Source organism: Tachypleus tridentatus, chromosome 7 (genome assembly GCF_004210375.1).
Source record: "Tachypleus tridentatus isolate NWPU-2018 chromosome 7, ASM421037v1, whole genome shotgun sequence".
In the NCBI taxonomy this organism is placed as follows: Eukaryota; Metazoa; Arthropoda; class Merostomata; order Xiphosura; family Limulidae; genus Tachypleus; species Tachypleus tridentatus.
Genome location: NC_134831.1, coordinates 67,026,093 through 67,045,938, shown reverse-complemented (window position 1 = coordinate 67,045,938; position 19,846 = coordinate 67,026,093). Strand labels below are relative to the sequence as shown.

The 19,846-nt window shown below is 35.1% G+C and overlaps 1 protein-coding gene across 2 annotated transcripts in view; it reads right to left on the bottom strand.

Moving 5' to 3' along the window:
- LOC143255875 (docking protein 2-like) overlaps nt 1–19,846 on the bottom strand; it is a 131,796-nt gene that overhangs the window by 38,090 nt on the left and 73,860 nt on the right. The window contains exon 1 of one of the 2 annotated variants that reach the window (XM_076512217.1): nt 10,821–12,560. The exons of the other annotated variant lie outside the window; for it this stretch is intronic. The gene's annotated coding sequence lies outside the window, so the exon portion shown is untranslated. Of the gene's footprint in view, nt 1–10,820; nt 12,561–19,846 lie in introns of those variants that run through there. 2 annotated transcript variants of the gene reach the window in all.

The window sequence follows — 19,846 nt, the reverse complement described above, 5'->3', positions numbered from 1 at the left end:
AAACAAGCTGTTATTTAATATTTTGTTTTTTAAAGGAACTCGTCATACAAACAAGATTAAATGACAACAGTGTCTTAAAAATATTTATATAATTTTATTAAACAGAAAACATTAATAAGTCTCTTAAGTTACGCGCTTGGGGTATTTCAACTGAAATGATATAACAAGACGTGGCGTCAGTCTATTGAATTATGCTGCTTGCCCAAAAATTCACCATTCGCTTTTGCAACGCTTGTGTTCCAGTGAGTTACAAGCAGAAATTTTTGAAAGTGCGGCCTATAAAGCTTGGTTTGTTTTGAATTTTGCTCAAAGCTACTCGAGGGATATCTGACTTAATTACCCCTAATTTAGCAGTGTAAGCCCAGAGGGAAGACAGCTAGTTATCATCTCCACCTACCACCAACTATTGGGCTACTCTCTACCAACGAACAATGGGATTGAGCCTCTATTGTTACGCCCTCACGGCCTAAAGGGCGGTTACGTTTGGTGAGACGGGGATTCGAACCCGCGATCCTTAGATTGTGATTCGAACGCTCTAACCACCTAGCCACGACTTATAAATAAAAGGTAGTTCAGTCGATACTCTTGTATTTTCATAATTTATAATGTAGATATGAGTGAAGCAGAATATTTGTAGGTAAAGAGAGGTGATGATAAAACAATATTCTATAATCGTAACGTTAACTGTAAAGGAAAGCGTGATAAACTACGTTTGTTTTAAAACGTATGTTAAACGTGATCAAGGATGACATAGTTGAAAAACGTTAACATTTGTTAACCGAAATCTTAATGCACAGTAAGTTATCCTGTGCGCGGGGAAAGTAAAATATTATATGAAAGTAATGTATGTTATAGAAGATTTAATTCAGGTTATTCTATTAGAATGCGAAACAGTTTTTAAACATTTATATCAGTGAAATTTATTGCGTTGTAGTCACATATGAATCCGGCATGGCTACGTGATTAGGGTAATCAACTCGTACTCTGAGAGTCGCGGATTTGAATCCCCCTAACATCAAACATGTTCGCCCTTTCAGCTTGTGGGACGTTATAATGTGATGTTCAATCCCACTATTCGTTGGGAAAAGAGTAGCCCAAAAGATACCTGTAGCTGTTGATGGTGACTAGCTGCCTTCGTTGTAGTCGCCCGGCGTGCCCAGGTTGTTAAGGCACTCGACTCGTTATCCAAGGGTCACAGGTTTGATTCCTAGTCACATCAAACATGCTCACCCTTTCAACCGTGGGGGTGTTATAATGTATTCGTTGGTAAAAGAGTAGCTCAAGAGTTGGCGGTGGGTGATGATGACTAGCTGCCTTCTCTTTAGTCTTAAACTACTAAATTAAGGACGGCTAGTGCAGGTAGTTCTCGTGTAACTTTGCGCGAAATTCAAAACAAACAAACAATGGTTCTAGTCTCACACTGCTAAACTGCATAAAATTCAAACCAGATCGTGAATGTATTATTCTTCACTTAAATAAAGCAAATCCTTTGTTTAATAGAAAATACCATAAGCATGCCCCTGAAGAAAGGAACGGACTCTCTAACATTCTGTACACAGAATTTATATTAAATTACAACTACTGTTTTCACCAACTGCTAAGATTTTTTAGGTTTTTAAAATAGTTTTGGAGTCAGCATTTGTAATTAGTAAATATTGCAACATATCTGATTAGTGCGTTTTACTACTTGAATTATAGTTTTATAACTTTCTGTGGCTTTATATAAAAAAATCATGAAATTTGTTTAACGGGTCGCGTTTGTAAACCTAAATATTCTATTAATATAATAAATTAAAAATAATATTGTTTATAGGCGGATTTATTATAAGTACTTTTCTAGCTACATTCATTCTGCTCTCTATGGACACTCACCTGATATTTTCTATTTTATAGACTCTCGCCTGATATTTTTCAGTCTATATAAACTCGTCTGATATTTGTTAGTTTATAGACTCTCGCCTGGTATATTCTACTATCTAGATATTCACCTCATATTTCTTAGTTTTCTAGACTCTCGCTTGATATTCTCTAGTCTGTAAATACTCTACTGATATTTTTTTGTCTATATAAACTCGCATGATATTTGTTAGTTTATAGACTCTCGCCTGGTATATTCTACTATCTAGATATTCACCTCATATTTCTTAGTTTTCTAGACACTCGCTTGATATTCTCTAGTCTGTAAATACTCTACTGACATTTTTTTGTCTATATAAACTCGCATGATATTTTCTAGTTTATTGATACTCTCTTGATATTTTCTAGTCTATAGACACTCTGAAATTTTCTATTTTACAGGCTTTCGCCTGATATTTTCCAGTCTATGGATACTTACTTCTGATATTCTAGTTTACAGACGCTTACCTAATATTTTCTAGTTTAGAGACATTCGTCTGATGTTTTCTAGTTTATAGACAATCGCCCGATATTTTCTAGTCTGTATAAACTCGCCTGTGATATTCTAGTCTATAGACACTCGTCTAACATCATTAAGTAGAAAGAATGTTGTTTTGTTTGTTTGTTTTTGAATTTCGTGCAAAGCTACACGACGATTATTTGCGCTAGTCGTCCCTAATTTAGCAGTATAAGACTAGAAGTAGTAATAAAAAAAACGCAAAATTGTCCAGAGAAACCGTAAACACTCAAAATATAATATTAAAACTTTGTATGAGCCTCCGCATGGACCTAATAAACTCCTATACGAATTTTGGTGAAGACCCATTCACACCCTGCGAAGTACTATCACGGACATAAAACAGACAACGGAAAGCACCATTATATTTACATAACCTTTAGACAATTGTAAGGTGATCTTACTGTCTAAAATAAACAATATTGAATATTGTTAGTTACATCAGCACTGGTTAGCGTTAGTTCCATGATCAATAAACAGACCAAATCTTATATTGAGAGATTTCAAAGTTATTCGGTAACTGTTATGGAACTAACATCGGTGAAAGAAAGCTGAATATCGAACGAATCTATGATCCCTTAAACTAGCCCCAATTTTGTTGTGACCAGAAACGATTCAGTTTAGTTTGTGAAAGCTTAAATAGAACGATAAAATGATTGCAACGAAGGCAGTTACAAAACTGTATAATATAATTTGACAATGATGACGAGAAACAGCAGGAATGCAAGTTATTGTTATAATATTGGTTCGTATTTAAGCACCAAGCTACACAAAACAGGTTCTTTTAGTATCGTTAAGTCCAATTGGCTCGGCATGGCCAAGCGTGTTAAGGTGTGCGCCTCGTAATCTGAGGGTCGCGGGTTCGTGGGGGCGTTATAATGTAATGGTCAATCCTACTATTCGTTGGTAAAAAAGTAGCCCAAGAGTTGGCGGTGGGTGGTGATGATTAGCTGCCTTCCCTTTAGTCTTACACTGCTAAATTAGGGACGGCTAGCACAGATAGCCCTCGAGTAGCTTTGTGCGAAATTTAAAACAAACAAACGTTAAGTCCATAGACTTACCGTTGAAACACTACGCAATATAGATTAAAAGTGACGAAAAAAACCCACAGACAAATAAACACTAACTTTACTTATGCATTTACGTTTAAATTATAAAACTAAAGTCCCAATAACGTTTGAAACTTGTTTAAGGAGGAGGACCGGAATACGAAGAGATAGATTAGGTACTTTACTATGAGCCTATGATGTTGCGAGGCCCACAGGGGTTATGCATTTATTTTATTGACTTTCTTTTATGAATTTTAAGTTGAAAACTTTAGAAATTTGAAAATACATTATTTTTTTTATCAGAGGCTGTCTTGATGAATAAAATTTCAATGAAAATAAATAAAATAAGGACTTGCAAAGATAACAGGAGGGAGAGTTCCTTACTGACGTCTTAATCTGTTCTTGTTACGGTTTGGTTTGGTTTGAATTTCTTGCAAAGCTACTCGAGGGCTATCTGCGTAAGCCGTCCCTAATTTAGCAGAGTAAGACTAGAGGGAAGGCAGCTAGCCATCACCGCCCACCGTCAACTCTTGGGCTACTTTTTACCAACAAATAGCGGGATTGACCGTCACATTATAACGCCACCACGACTGAAAGGGTGAGCATGTTTGTTGTGACGGGAGATCGAACCCGCGACCCTCAGATGACGAGTCGAGTGCCTTAACCACCTGGCCATGCCGGGCCTCTTGTTACGGAGTCGCTTTGTGAATAAATAACGAAATAATATAAATCTAATAATCGCGTACGATATGTTTATTTTGCTGTGTTGAAATACTAATGAATTTAGCTTAAAATACCAAAGAATGGAAGTTAGCTCTACGTGTTTACTGTACAAAAATTGTGACATTATTCATTAAATAGTAAATTTTGGTTTAATTAAATGGTACACAGCATATAAACTGCTGTACTATATCATTATCTTTAAACAGAGCGAAACAAAAGGTAAGTCTAACAAACCACCAATAGAAATAATTAGTTGATGTCGCAGGGAAGAAGAACATTAAAATAGATACAATGTTTGTTTGTATTTGAGTACAAAGATACTTACATGGGATATGGGGACTGTGCCCATCACAGGATCAAACCCCCACTTTTTACGTTATAAATCTGCAGCCTTACCACTGAGCCACTTGGGGGCGCATACATTGCCTAAGTCTGTAGCAAAAGATTTACTCACTAAAGACGAAAAACTATGGTTTTTAAATATATTTTGTTACATGGTTTATACGAGGGCTGGCATTACATTTAAATGAATATTTTTTGTTCATTCTTATGAAACTTTTATGAACAATGATTATGATAACACTCTACGTGTTACATTTATCCCCAAGTAATTTCTCTTTGAATATTTAACTCAAAGCACTCACAAATATATTAAGAGGATAGATTTTTATGTAAATAGAGACATTTATGCATGTTAATGTTATACACAATTTGGTTTTACAAAATTTTATATATACAGTTTGTTCAGAGAAAGAATGGTCTAGTATTTCAACTTCAACGTTTTAAGTTATCTAGCTTTCTCTGATATAATGCCCAGCATGGTCAGGTGGTTAGAGTCGTTAGAATCTCCGTTGCACCAAACATGTTTGCCCTTTCAGCCATAGGGGCGTTATAATGTGACAGTCAATCTCACAATTTGTTGGTAAAAGAGTAACCCAAGAGTTGGCGGGAGGTGGTGATAACTAGCTGTTTTTCCTCTACGCTTTAATTTAATATATATAATTATGAATAAAAAGTAAGGGATATTTTCTCTCAAAAACAACATTCCTAGTAAGAAAAATATATACTGAGAAGTCAAAGAGTTTTTAATCCTCGTAGATTACATCAACAGCCAATTGTAAGATACGCTCGGGAAGACTGTCCATCTTTTATCAGTGACAAATCAACTAGTTGTTATTGTTACCTTAAAGCGAACACATTTATCAGCACGATGTGTTAAGAAGGAATCACCCTAATCAAGCTGGAAATTACAAAAACCATCGTTGTTTCGTGTTCTCTGAAAGTCGGGTCACGTTTTCCTTACAACTTGTAATCACAACTGTAAGTGATTTAGCAGTATTTCATTGCCATCATAAAAAGGTTTCTCCTGATGTAAACAACAGTAATTACAAGTTGTAATTACAACTATTCATGATTCAACAGTATTCCAATGTCGTCGTAAAATATCTCTTCTGGTGATAGCAGTGGTAATTACAAGTTGCAATCACAACTATTCACATTTCAACAGCATTCAATTACCATCACAACAGATGTCTTTTGATGATAGCAGTGGTAATAAAAAGATGCAGTTACAACTATTAATGTTTCAGCAATATTCTATTACCATCATAACAGATATCATTTGATGATAGCAATGGTAATTACAATGTGCAATTACAACTATTCACATTTCAACATTATTCTGTGTCATCATAAAAGGCCACTCCTGAAGACAGCAGTAGTTATTACAAGTTGCAATCAAAATTTGACTACACGTGTAGGAAAAATGTTGCTTTTATGTGTTTCATTATGCAGGCAAGTATGACCGCTTAAGTTTGACAAAAAATATCAGGAAACAAGATGTAAGTAAAAAATATTTACACCAAGTACCATTCAGGTTTACACTCAAGGATAAAAAAAAATAAATATATTTAGCGAGGTGTAGTAAAAACGGCATCTACATATATATGCATGTTTTGAATTTAAATAACGAATCAAGCAATCCAGCGTCCAAAGAGGCAAATTATATTACATTCTCATTTTTCGTTAATTTTATCGGTTGGATCTCGTTGCAGTAAAGATGCTGGCAATCAGTAATATTAATATCATATATTTACTCACTAAGTAAAACTTGTTTTTCATCCACAGAGCTGATTGAAGTGACCGCCACAAATGTTTGATTAAATTATTTGCACTTTGGGTTTTCTAATAAGATTTTTACGTTTTTATTTTATTTACAATATATATGTCATAGAGTCGGTAGTCTATATGTATGGATGGCCAAGGTACTCAATAAGCATAATACAGATATATACACTACAAAATTAACTCTTACAGAAAGTTTTACTTCAAAAGGTGATTGCTATTTACTTCGATTTGTTTCATGACTTGGTTTTTGAAATCGCAAGTTATTAACTTATAACCATTTCTTGTACTTACGAAGGCTAATATATTGTTGTATTCGAAGTACCGGTTTTATCTCTGTTATTTATATCAGTTGAGTTTTATGTTACTTTAAAAAAATACTTGTTGTGTACACTGTAAAGCTTATTTATATTCTTTTTATAACCACAACAGCTGGTTTTTATTTGAATGTGTGTGTGTTTTCTTACAGCAAAGCCACATAAGTTGTTTCGCGTTTATTAGAGCAAAGCAACTGGATTATCTGCGCCATACAACGAGTAAAAAATAAAAGTACGATTTTTAAAATATTTAAAAAGGAATCATGTTAGAACTAAACAATGCAAATCTTTGAATTAAAAAACATAAATAGAATTAAAAAGGGCAAACAACGATTAACAATTAAAAAATACAACTGTGGTGGACAGATGTCGTGGGCGATGGTGACGCTGTCCAATGTCTGGAGTGAACCCATGGTAAAAACATGTCTAAAATGGTGCCATCGCTCACGGTCGTAACGACGGCATGAAAACAAAATAAAGCTTTGTTTGTTTGTTTTTGGAATTTCGCACAAAGCTACTCGAGGGCTATCTGTGCCAGCTGTCCCTAATTTAGCAGTGTAAGACTAGAGGGAAGGCAGCTAGTCATCACCACCCACCGCCAACTCTTGGGCTACTCTTTTACCAACGAATAGTGGGATTGACCGTAACATTATAACGCCCCCACGGCTGGGAGGGCGAGCATGTTTGGCGCGATGGGGATGCGAACTCGCTACCCTCAGATTACGAGTCGAACGCCTTAACACGCTTGGCCATGCCAGGCCAAAATGAAGCTATATCTGGCTATCTGCTGTGTCCACCTAAAGGAATCCAACCACTGATTTTAGAGTTCTAAATCCGTAGACTTACCACTGTCTCAGCGGGGATTTTTATTTGAGCTTTAGCTCTCTCTTTTTCTGTTTTATTTTTTGCGGCCATTTAAAAGACGCTTCTGCATGTTTTTTACAATATTTATATGACAGTTTGAGACATAATAATGCCAAAGTTTTACTATTTCCTAAAGACGTTCAGAAAACAACACGAAAACGAAAACCTTGAATTAGTCGAGACTGAAAATACATTAATGTTGAATTATGGGATTTCGCTTTCAATGAACATAGCAAGCGATTAAAGTTTTATGGACGTAACAACTACGACAAAGTTAGATTGAATTCAATAAAAAACGTAAAAAATAAAGCAATCGCTGTATGTCCCTTTGTGAAAAATACAATTTAGAACAATAATAATATCTCATTCGCTTAATCTGGAGGAAAAAATACACACAAAATTTCTCTTTATCGCGTAAAACTTCGAACTTCATTTTGTATGGTGCTGTTTTTAATAACAGAAGAACACGTAACAGTTAAAGTCATGAAAACTTATAGTTCACTGAAATATACAAAACTTTTGTTTTAATATTCGAGTTTTTATGGAAGAGTATCGTGTAGTTATTGTGTTAAATAAGAGTTTGAAAGTAAATTCTTCTAAAGGATGGCAAAGTTCATATTCGTGTTAGGACAAGATGAAGAAGGGGACTCAAAATAACGATTATTCGAATTGATTCTGACTAAAGCCTATGAAAATCAGGGTTATCTGATGAATCAACTTCAAGCAATTTCTGAACTTCCTTCTGCAGTTTAGTTTGATGGTTTTGTTTTTGTGAGTTGATATGTTGAGGTTATCTTTGCCCTTACATTAATTCAACACAATATGTTGGTATCTACCCCAAACTAAATTTACCAAAAATGAGACATCATATGTACACAATATACATTGTTCATCTAATCATCGCAAAGAATCTGAAAGGACACTTTTATTCTAATTAATGCTAAAGGGCCACAAAAGATATTAAACGGATTTATCGTCATACGTTTATTTTAACACCTACACTTGTTTCATTATAGTTTTTCTTTTGCATATAACGTATATTCTTGACTGTGTATTAAGCAAGACCCGCTTGTTCTCGAAATTTGTAGAAGATTCTTGAGAGTAAGAATCGACAGTATCTGTTTTAAAACGCTGGCTTGTTTTCGAACATTGTTGAAGCTTCTAGAAACTCCATGAACGTCGATAAAAGATTCAATTTCAGACCAGATATGGGACTTAATATTGTTTGTAAGTTTGTAAAACTATTGTATGTAAACTATCATTTGTAATAACTATTATTATAAATTGTATATATAAATATATATATATTTGTACACTAAATATATTTGTGTTAAAAAATAAGATTACGTGTATCAATCTTGTTGGCAGATATCATAAATTTGATACATATTAACATTTAATTAACTTCTAAATTAGAATTAAATATCCGGCTATTTGAAATATTAATACCTAAAATATATAATAAAATAAGTCGGAGACTCATCCGAAATAAATTATAATACGAAAAACTCATTTGAAACTCAAAAATCATGAAAACGAAAAGAAATTATTTAACAAAATTTGATGTTAATAAAAATCACTTGAAAAACATAGACATAAATAAAATGTATTTATATGTATTTTTGTACAAAATTTGCATTCATCGCATCGGTCCATGTCTTTGATGAAAACTAATAATCATTCATAGCATAGTAAAGAAAAAACAACAACATTTATTCAAAGAAGTTTTTTTGCTTCTGGCATCTTTTATGACGTGTTTTGCCTGTTTCAGTAATAAAGTTCTGAAAGCATTGTACTGTAGATAATTATGACACAAAATGGTTTGTTTAATGTCTTTGTGTTTGAAATTCTTTAACATTAAGCCTTGGGGACTTTCAGAGTTACATTTCTTAACTTGTACAAGTAACATGCACTATTGCAAAATGCAAGTCATTTCAAAATTCTACGGCCTGGCATGGCCTAGCGCGTTAAGGCGTGCGCTTCGTAATCTGAGGGTCGCGCCAAACATGCTCGCCATCCCAGCCGTGGGGGCGTTATAATGTGACGGTCAATCCCACTATTCGTTGGTAAAAGAGTAGCCCAAGAGTTGGCGGTGGGTGGTGATGACTAGCTGCCTTCCCTCTAGTCTTACACTGCTAAATTAGGGACGGCTAGCACAGATAGCTCTCGAGTAGTTTTGTGCGAAATTCAAAAACAAACAAAAAACAATCTAAACATTGATATGTTAGTCAGACGTTGTTTCACAACACGGTTGACCAATCAGAACGACAGGCCTAATGCTTCGGTATAACACCTTAAGACAAATTACCATTAAACATAGCATGAAGCCACATGGGAAAATCTTAATCCAAATTTTCATTGGAAACTGTTGATGTGTTTAAAAGATTAAGTACCTTTCGTTTTCAAATTAATCTTGATGAAAACTTATAAGTTTTCATTTCGAAAATGGATGAATTAAAATAGAAATAAATAAATCGAATTAATTTCAACAATAAAGGCAAAAATAAAGGCTTCAAATGTGTACATAGTTTGGTTAATATTTCAAAGTAACTATAAACAGGAAAAGGTCAATAGGTCATAACAAACAATAGCACGCTATTGTTTCTATTGCGTAGTAAACTTTTTTTAAAAAAAAGACATTTTTTTTCTCCACATGAGTATTGGTTTTAGTTTCTGTTGCTCAATAACGTACAAAAAAGATAGACACATACTAGTTGTAACTAACTACAAACTTTGATTTCTGCTACTGGTCAAAGTAAAGAAAGTTGCACCAATCGAGTTTCCAATCAAGTCGTACTTATTTCAGTTTCTATTGTTGTGTGAACTTAACCAATAAGTTCTAGTTCTAAATCAATGAAAATTTTAGTTTCTGTTGTGTCGTATAAACTTAACCAATACGCTCTTGTTCTAAATCAGGGAAAACATTTGTTTCTGTTGTGTCGGATAAACTTAACCAATACGCTCTTGTTCTAAATCAGGGAAAACATTTGTTTCTGTTGTGTCGGATAAACTTAACCAATACGCTCTTGTTCTAAATCAGGGAAAACTTTTGTTTCTGTTGCTACGTATATTTAAATGCGTAGGACAGCAAATCTTAGTCCGAAAGAAATGTAATTTTGGGCTTTACTGTTAAAAAATTAGCTACAGGAGTCAAATAGATTAAGAGTTTGAACAATGATTCCACAAGGCAGCTTCTTTATAAATCAATACATGTTCTGAATACTTACAGGAAGTGAAAGTAGTTTGATAAAAAAAAAAGTGAAATAATTGATCTTCCATTTTTAAATAAAATAAAATTTATTTCGGTCAAACGAGAAACATTTTTCTCACCTGCCAATGTGATTTACGCTTTGATGATTTCGTTTACTGGCAAACCTTGCAACAAGTAATACAATTTTTCGACAACAACAGAGAAATATTTCAAGGTATTTCGGACAGCTTCACTGACATAACGCAATTCAAGGAAGGAGGTACGCTGACGTCATTATTAATCAAGTGCTGATAACTGCATTCCCCAGCAGTCTTTACGATAACGATAGAGTAATGATATTTGAACTAGATTTTGTACCTTTCAGTTCGTCACAACGTTAAAAGTCTTCCTCGAAACATTCCTTCACTGCCTGTCTCTTTTATTACCTTGATAACGTAACTGTTTCTAAGCAGAGGCCTTGACAACCGCTTAATTAAGACGTGTTTTGAAAGCTTTTGTGCTCTAAAAAACACCGTATGTAGTTCGCACTACTTCTACAAGCAGACTAAAGCCAGTGTTCATACGTCATCCACCCAGTTCAGAAGGTCAATAATACGCTGCAGTGCCTAAAAAAACTGTTCACTTGCAAAGACGGGTAAAGAACTGAAGAAAGTACTGTTACTTCAGAAAATATTCACTTAAGTAAAAAAGTAAAAGTGCCTGTTGTTGTTGGCTACTTAAATAAGAGCAAAAAAGTACCGATGCAGTACTTAAGCAACAAGAAAGTTAAAAGTATCGGTGAAAAATAAATACTGATAATATTATTAAAAATAGCCTACATTCATTTTAAATTTACACCTAAAAGGCACTAACAACTATAAACTCAACAAACTTTATTTTATTTTTATTAAAACAATCTGTATTACTGTCTATAGCACAACTCTTCACATACCACGTTTGTTATTTAACCTCCAACACCAGTTTATTTTCGTAATCCGAAGGTCGCGAGTTCGAATCACTATCACGCTAAACATGCTCGCCCTTTCAGCCGTGGGGGCGTTATAATGTGACGGAAAATCCCACTATTCGTTGGTAAAAGAGTAGCCCAAGAGTTGGCGGTGGGTGGTGATGACTAACTGCCTTCCCTCCAGTCTTACACTGCTAAATTAGGGACGGCTAGCGCAGATAGCCCTCGTGTAGTTTTGCGCGAAATTCAAAAACGACCAAACAATACATGTCAGATTAGCTAGTCTCAATGTGAACAAGAAACGTGATGAGCTAAACAAACGCTCGCATGCTGCAACTTTACTAAATTTCCCATTATTGTTATCGGTTAAAATAACTATTTTCAAATTAGGCCATGGATGATTATTTGTGTCACAGTGGGACGAAGTTATCACAGCCATCATTAAATGTTACAAAAGGTCATGCGATGTTATGCGACAAAATTGCCACAGAAAATTCTTTCGTGCACTTCATATCGTAAAATGTAAACGAATTATTCTTTTCTTTTTACTGTAAGAAAGATATTCCTGCCATTGCTTTCATATATCACATTTTCCTACTTTCTGTTCTTTTGTTTTTATTTGAATCCGAAGAACGGTTTTAAAAGCTTGTCTTAATGTCGGATCTATTTTGAGAACATGAAGCAGTTGATATCATGTTTGAATTTCTTTCTTTTGTCATTCTTGCACGGCCTGGCATGGCCAAGTGCCTTAAGGCAGGCGACACGTAATCTGAGGGTCGCGGGGTCGCATCCGCGTCGCGCCAAACATGCTCGCCCTCCCAGCCGTGGGGGCGTTATAATGTGACGGTAAATCTCACTATTCGTTGGTAAAAGAGTAGCCCAAGAGTTGGCGGTGGGTGGTGATGACTAGCTGCCTTCCCTCTAGTCTTACACTGCTAAATTAGGGACGGCTAGCACAGATAGCTCTTGAGTAGCTTTGTGCGAAATTCCAAAACAAACAAACAAACATTCTTGCACTATAGCCTCACGTCGACCTAATAACACTTCAACGTAATTTGCATTTCTTGCAATTGATGAATATAATAATCGAAGAAGAGGAATCGCGCCTGCTTTTGATCACAGTTTGTTTTTCCGCCAAGTAATGAAGCTTTTACGTCTCTAAGAAATAGCACTTTTATTGGTCCAAAGATATATGACCAATCTTATTGAACGGATCAAATGTATCTGCCCTTCCTACCCAAGTTTTAAGGAATTGTTCAACTTTCACGGGACATTTGTGAAACTTAACGTTAAAATTTATTTCACAATTAGAATTAACACCTACTGCACACCTATGGCTATCTGTCATGATCAATTATATTTATTAGCAAAGGCAAAGAAACTCTGAATAGGAAGCATTATAACAGATTCGTCATTTTACCTCAAGTGTCTCGCTGCGAGCTACGAGTCCCACCACGTTCTGTTTTTCTTAGAACTACCGTGCCAGGAGCAGATTAGTAGCTGAAATAAATTATTTACTGGTAACTGACAATAAAAAACAATAACTAATTAGTAATTAAACTTAGATTGCAGTATTAGCTATTAACCCTGACATCTGGTTGTACTTTATAGTGACGATGCTCAAGGTCCAATACTTCCATATTTCTCTCACAGTCGATCAATCTCATTTTTAAGTCCATGACTGCTCACTAACTGATGACAGGGCCGGCATGGCCAGGTAGTTAAGGCACTCGACTCGTAATATGAGGATTGCGGGTTCGAATCCTCGTCGCACTAAACATGCTCGCCCTTTCACTCGTGAGGGGGCGTTATAGTGTGACGGACAATTCCACTATTCGTTGGTAAAAGAGTAGCCCATGAGTTGGCGGTGGGTGGTGATGACTAGCTGCATTCCTTCTAGTCTTACGCTGTTAAATTTGGGACGACAAAGATAGCCCTCATGTAGCTTTGCGCGAAATTAAATAAAACAAACAGCGTTCAATAACAGTGATGTACCTATCCAAGTTAGCGTACCTCATTATTTCAGAAAATATGCCGAACTCCACCTTTCTTGTTTGTTTTGCCTACTGATCAGTTGGATGCTTATTTTTACAGCGGTTCTTCTTCTAAAACACAAAGATTTCAACCTACATGTATCAAAACAACCTTATATAATTTGTTTTGCATCTTTTACATTTTACAAGCAGTTTGTGAAACTAATAATAAATTTCTCCAAGTTGCTTCAAAATTTGAAGTAAAAAGGACATTGCAAAATGAAGTTGTTGGTAAAGATATTTTTTGAAAAATATATTAGTTTAAACCCGAAAGATTGAAAACATTATTATGATTATTCCATGATGAAGTTTTATTAATATTCTATGAACTCAAATGATAATTTCAAAATTCATTTACTTTTAGAGAATTTGAAGGTTTGCTGACAGTATCACCATTATTACACAGATTTAAATGTTACTAATTCTGATGACAGTATCACCATTATTACACAGATTTAAATGTTACTAATTCTGATGACAGTATCACCATTATTACACAGATTTAAATGTTACTAATTCTGATTAGTAAATAAAACCTTTTGATTTCATGCTTTAAAAAATTAACTTTTTTTGGTTTATCTATCGTTAATTAAGAACTTGTGGTTGATTGAGCTCATTAGTTTAAATACTCTGCATATTATGACAGTTGTATTGAAAATAATCTTAACAACTTTGGTTTTGCAAATTGTTTCGAGGTTAGCTTATTTAGGTGTTCTTTCAGGTTACTGCCAACACTTCTAAGGACTAAGCTGAACACAGGTATTTTCGGGACTGCTGTATTTTTCTTGCGAACAATGTTACTGGTTAACCCAGTTACGTCTCGTGAGGATCAAACACACTCAATCGAAAACATTTCATGGCGATCGAAAATATTTTGTACTTTTTTGGTTCTATCAATACATTTTAACTTTCGAACGAGAAAAAAAACTCCACTGCAGTAATATTTATTCAGTTGTCTCTTAAGTTTTAGTAACAGCATTTTATCCAATGTAATCTCTGCGCAGTGTGGTCTTATACTAATAAGGTGATAGAAATTGAATGATTAAGAACATTTGAATTATATAATTTCAAAGAATAGGCTAACTGCTCTTCTTTCTCTCACTTGGAAGTTTTCTGACAAACAAAAGTAGCATTAAGACAATTTTTTTTGGTGGCTCACTGCTGTGAAAGTCGACGAAGGATCATCTGTTCTCTGTGTTTGATCTCGTAAAAAAAGTACATTATCACATAAAGTATAACAATGTAATATCCCTTGATATATGTACATTTAGAAAAGTGTGTTTTCTTATAGCAAAGCCACATCGGGCTATCTGCCAAGTTTTTCAAAAGTGCATATATGAACACGAATTAATCAATTCCGTATCTATAAGTAACAGTAATCTTCAAGTTTTCATAAGGAAAATTTGTCATTTTTTATAGCTTGATGAATAATATTAGGAATTTGTAAAACATGAACATTTTTTTTATTATAATTAATTACGAATTGAAAAGCTTTTACTTGAGATATATCTTTTCAAAGATTGATAAATTATGAACTTTAATCGATATTTTATTACATCTAAAAGTAGATGTTTTGCATGAACGCTTTGAAAAATAATTCTGTATTAATTATTTTAATAAATAATTCACTTATTTTAAGAATATTAAGCTGATAAATATTTTAAAAATAATTTGCAGGTATTAGCGTTACAGTAAATATATCATATAAACTACTCCAGATTCCCAGAATATCAGTCCATTTTATTTTTCCCTTTACTTCTAATTTTCTTATCCTTTAGGCCTGGCATGGCCAGGTAGTTAAGGCACTCGAGTAGTAGTGATCTGAGGGTCGCGGATTCGAATTTTCGTCACACCAAACATAACTGCCCTTCCAGCCGTGGGGGCGATATAATGTAATGGTCAATCCCATTATTCGTTGGTAAAAGAGTAGCCCAAGAGTTGGCGATGAGTGCTGATGACTATTTGCCTTCTCTCTAGTCTTACACTGCTACATTAGGGATGGTTAGCGCAGATAGCTGTCTTGTAGTTTTGCGCGAAATTTAAACCAAACCACACTGTTATGTAGCTTTGCTCGAAATTTAAACCAAACCACACTGTCATGTAGCTTTACACGAATGTAAACCAAACCACACCGTCGAGTGTGATTTAGCAGTTAACGTGCTCGAAAGAGGATATAGAGTATCGAGTATTTTTCAAATTTGTACTTTCACAGAATGATGGTTGATTAAGTTTCTTGTCGTATTTCCCGTCATTTTATAATGTTGTATCAGATATCTACAACTTTATTTATATACTATCTGTATATACATAGATGTATAGTAACGTACTTTTTTCTAATTTTTCCATACTGATAATCATATTAAGTAACTTTGTGAAAAAAACACACGTGACATTCACACTTTGATCTACCTCCAGCAAGAAGTTTAAGACATGATACTGAAATGAAAGTGTGTACTAACTGTTACTATAGATTTTAGGCTTAATGATACAGTTAATATCAGTTTCAAAACACCCAGACGTTTTGTTGGTGTTTACAAGTGTCTATAGTTTACCGTGAGATATATTTTGAGGATCGCTGATAAGAAATACTAGCAGTTCTGGGCAGGTATAACTGCTAGTTCATGCGGAAGGTCATATTAGGCCTGCGACCTTTTCTGGAATATCTGATAGTTCTACAACAATGTGCTCGTACTTGACATTTCATAATGTTCACCATTCATGAGAAAAAGGATTTTATTGAAATTTTAGTTAAAGAATGAGTTATCATCACAGAGTAGATTTTATTGAAATGTTTCTTTGTTGATGTAGTTATCAATGTGAGTATTTGTCTTTCTGTTGCAACAATCATGAGATTTTCACTAAACAAAAATACATTTCTCAAGTTTGTTTTTTGATTGTTTTATATTTGACACTTACTCATTTTTGTTTGTAACTTTTATTGGTTAAATCTGAAACATATCATTTTCGTGGAAACTTCTATTGTTTTATTCATTTGTCAGCTATAAAAATGCTGCCTAGTTACAAAAATTGTATTAGTTATGATTGGTGACAGTCAGTGCGGTAGTTTCCGAGATCCATGTTTTGGATATATACATATCAAGTTTCATTAATCGAATCTAATAAATTAAGCCATGGCTGGCGTGTTTATAATGTCTCGGCTTCTCACATTAACATTAATTAATTAGTATATAATGAATACTGTACTAAGATAATGCATTTGCTCGTTTTTGCTAACGCTATGGCAGTAAAGACAGGTACATGCATAAGCCTTAAGGAGTGAATGTTCTTTACATTTCGAGCTTTGCGCTCTCCTGCATATTTTACACTGGTGTGGACTTCAAAGCCACGGTTTTACATTAAATGTATTCTCGTGCTCGATGTCGTAACGGATCGAGATACCACTCTAGGCGGTATCTTCAAGTCGCAATCCCAGTTAATTTACTGTAGGATGTAAATATATAATATTCACTTCATTATTTATGTTTCTTTTTGAGATTACGTACGTTGTTCCGAGTTTTTCGCCCACGTTTTAGATTTGACAGCGTCTGAAAAACCTACATTTCAAGATTTTTCTCCCACGTATGTTTAGAACATTATATAAAGTAGTAAGTGAAGTAAAAGTGGACATATTATTTTATTAGTACAATGGTTGTTTTCTTCACTTCCACTCAACACTTAAGAGTTTTCGGCTAATGGTAACAATTTTGGAGATCGAGTGAATATGGTGGTTAAACTTCGAACGAAACAAACTTGCCAAAATACACTAAGTTGATAGGAAGGAAACAATAAAATATGTTCACACAGGTTTCAGAGAAAGATGGCCATTTGTCCATACGGTATCTAGATTTTCATAGCAATAATGCAGAGAAAGATGGCCATCCGTTTATAGAGTATTTAGGTTTCCATAGCCCTAATCAGTGGTGGATTTAAGGTTGTATGGGCACCAGTGACTAACACTTTTTGCGGGCCCAAAATCCCATGTAATTTTACATATAATAAAATTATCAATGAGCCCCCACTAAGACTGTGGGCCCTGGGGCTGAGCCCCTTCTAACTCTAACCAAAATATGCCACTGGCTCTAAATTCAGCGAGTAACGTGAGTTTGTTTATAGAGTACTTAACTTCCCATAGCGCTAACCCAGAAAGGATTATTATCTGTTTATAGAGTGTTTCGCTTTCTCAAACAGAACGCACAACAAATATAACGAATCAGAAAGGTTTCGCAAACTGAGCTTACAACATATGTTGTGTTATAGTTAATGCTTGTCTGTAATTGCTTGAAATGAACTTATACGCTGTGCAATGTATTCCGCCTCTTTCAAAGCTTCCTGCAACTACACTGGATAAGTATTAAAATACACTACATTTTGGGTTTTTATTGTTATTTATGTGCATTTACTGCCAAGGCCAACCAGAAAACAGCTTCCTTATCAGAACCAAACAACTGAATGGAGGCTCTCGTGGGAAAGTTAAAACCTTTTTTTATCAATATCCCAGACACCAACCGTCGCTGCGTTATCGAAGGTAGATTTCATGTTCGTCAATATTAAGGGCTTATGACAACAAGAAAGAATTGATTTTCAGTGAAGAGAGACAGATTATGGAGTTGATTTATATACAGTTTCCTACTCTTTATTTCACTTATTATTATTTTTTTGAAAGAAGTAACGTATAATATTAACATAAGTTTGTTTTGTTGTTGAACTTCGCGCAAAGCTACATGAGGGCTACCTGCGCTGGCCGTCCCGAATTTAGCAGTGTAAGACTAGAGGGAAAACAGGTATTCATCCCCACTCACCACCAACTCTTGGGCTACTCTTTTACCAACGAATTGTGGAATTGACCGTTACATTATAACGTCCCTACGGCTGATAGGGCAAGCATGTTTGGTGTGACGGAGATTCGAATCAGCAAACCTCAGGTTACAATTCGAGCGCCTTAACCATCTGGCCTATATTAATATAACAACATTTTATTGTTTAGCTTCTGTACTTTAAATACTGGCCCGGAACGTGTTAAGGCGTTCGACTCGTAATCCGAGGGTCGCAGGTTCGAATCTCGGTTACACCAAACATGCTTGCCCTTTCAGCCGTGAGAGTGTTATAATCTGACGGTCAATCCCACTATTCGCTGGTAAAAGAGTAGCCCAAGAGTTGGCGGTGGGTGGTGATGACTAGGTGCCTTCCCTCTAGTCTTACACTGCTAAATTAGGGACGGCTAGCGCAGATAGCCCTCGAGTAGCTTTGCGCGAAATTCAAAACAAGACTTTTAAAACTTGATGTTAGAACAACACCAAACTCTAGAGCGAAATTATTTTGGAATTTGTTTGTTTGTGAATTTCATGCAAAGCTACACGAGGGCTATCTGTGCTAGCCGTTCCTAATTTAACAGTGTAAGACTAGAAGGAAGTCAGCTAGTTATCATTACCCACCACCAACTCTTGGGCTACTCCTTTACCATTGGATAGTGGGACTGACCGTCACATTATAACGCCTCCACGGCTGAAAGGGCGAACATGTTTGGTGCGAAGGGGATTCGAACCCACGACTCTCAGATTACGAGTTAAACTCCTTAACCCACCTGGCCATGCCGGGCCGACAAGATCTATGCAGCGCAGTTTACATTGCAAAAAATTCCGTTGTAAGGCTAGCGTATGCAAAATACACCATTCTCTCCTTCTAGCCTTTCCATAATTCATACGAATGACAAGAACGATGATTTCATATAGAAATTTGTAGGTGCTCATACTTCGACTTGATTGATACTTTTTCAGACAGAATAGTATGAATACACATTTCATTCTACAATGACTGGGACATGCAACATTTCAACGACATGTTATGGAAGTAGCTTGGATACACATGATTCGTTTCGTTTTTCTAGACAGAGGTTTTCCTTAATTTCTGTTACGTGGGTCAGGTGAAAAGGCTTTTGCCACTTACCTTTGTATCAATGGATTTCCGAATGTTAAAAGACTCTGCACTTTGCTTAACATGACTGAAGTGCAGCTTGTTGTAGGTCTCTTTTGGTATGGTTCTGGTACCCTATGTTGCTCCATATTTCTTTGATTTCTAAAGTTATTATTTACAAAGGATATCCCCGTCTCCGAGAAACTAGGTCCCTGATACGATTACATAGATATGTCCTGATGGTATGAGTATATTG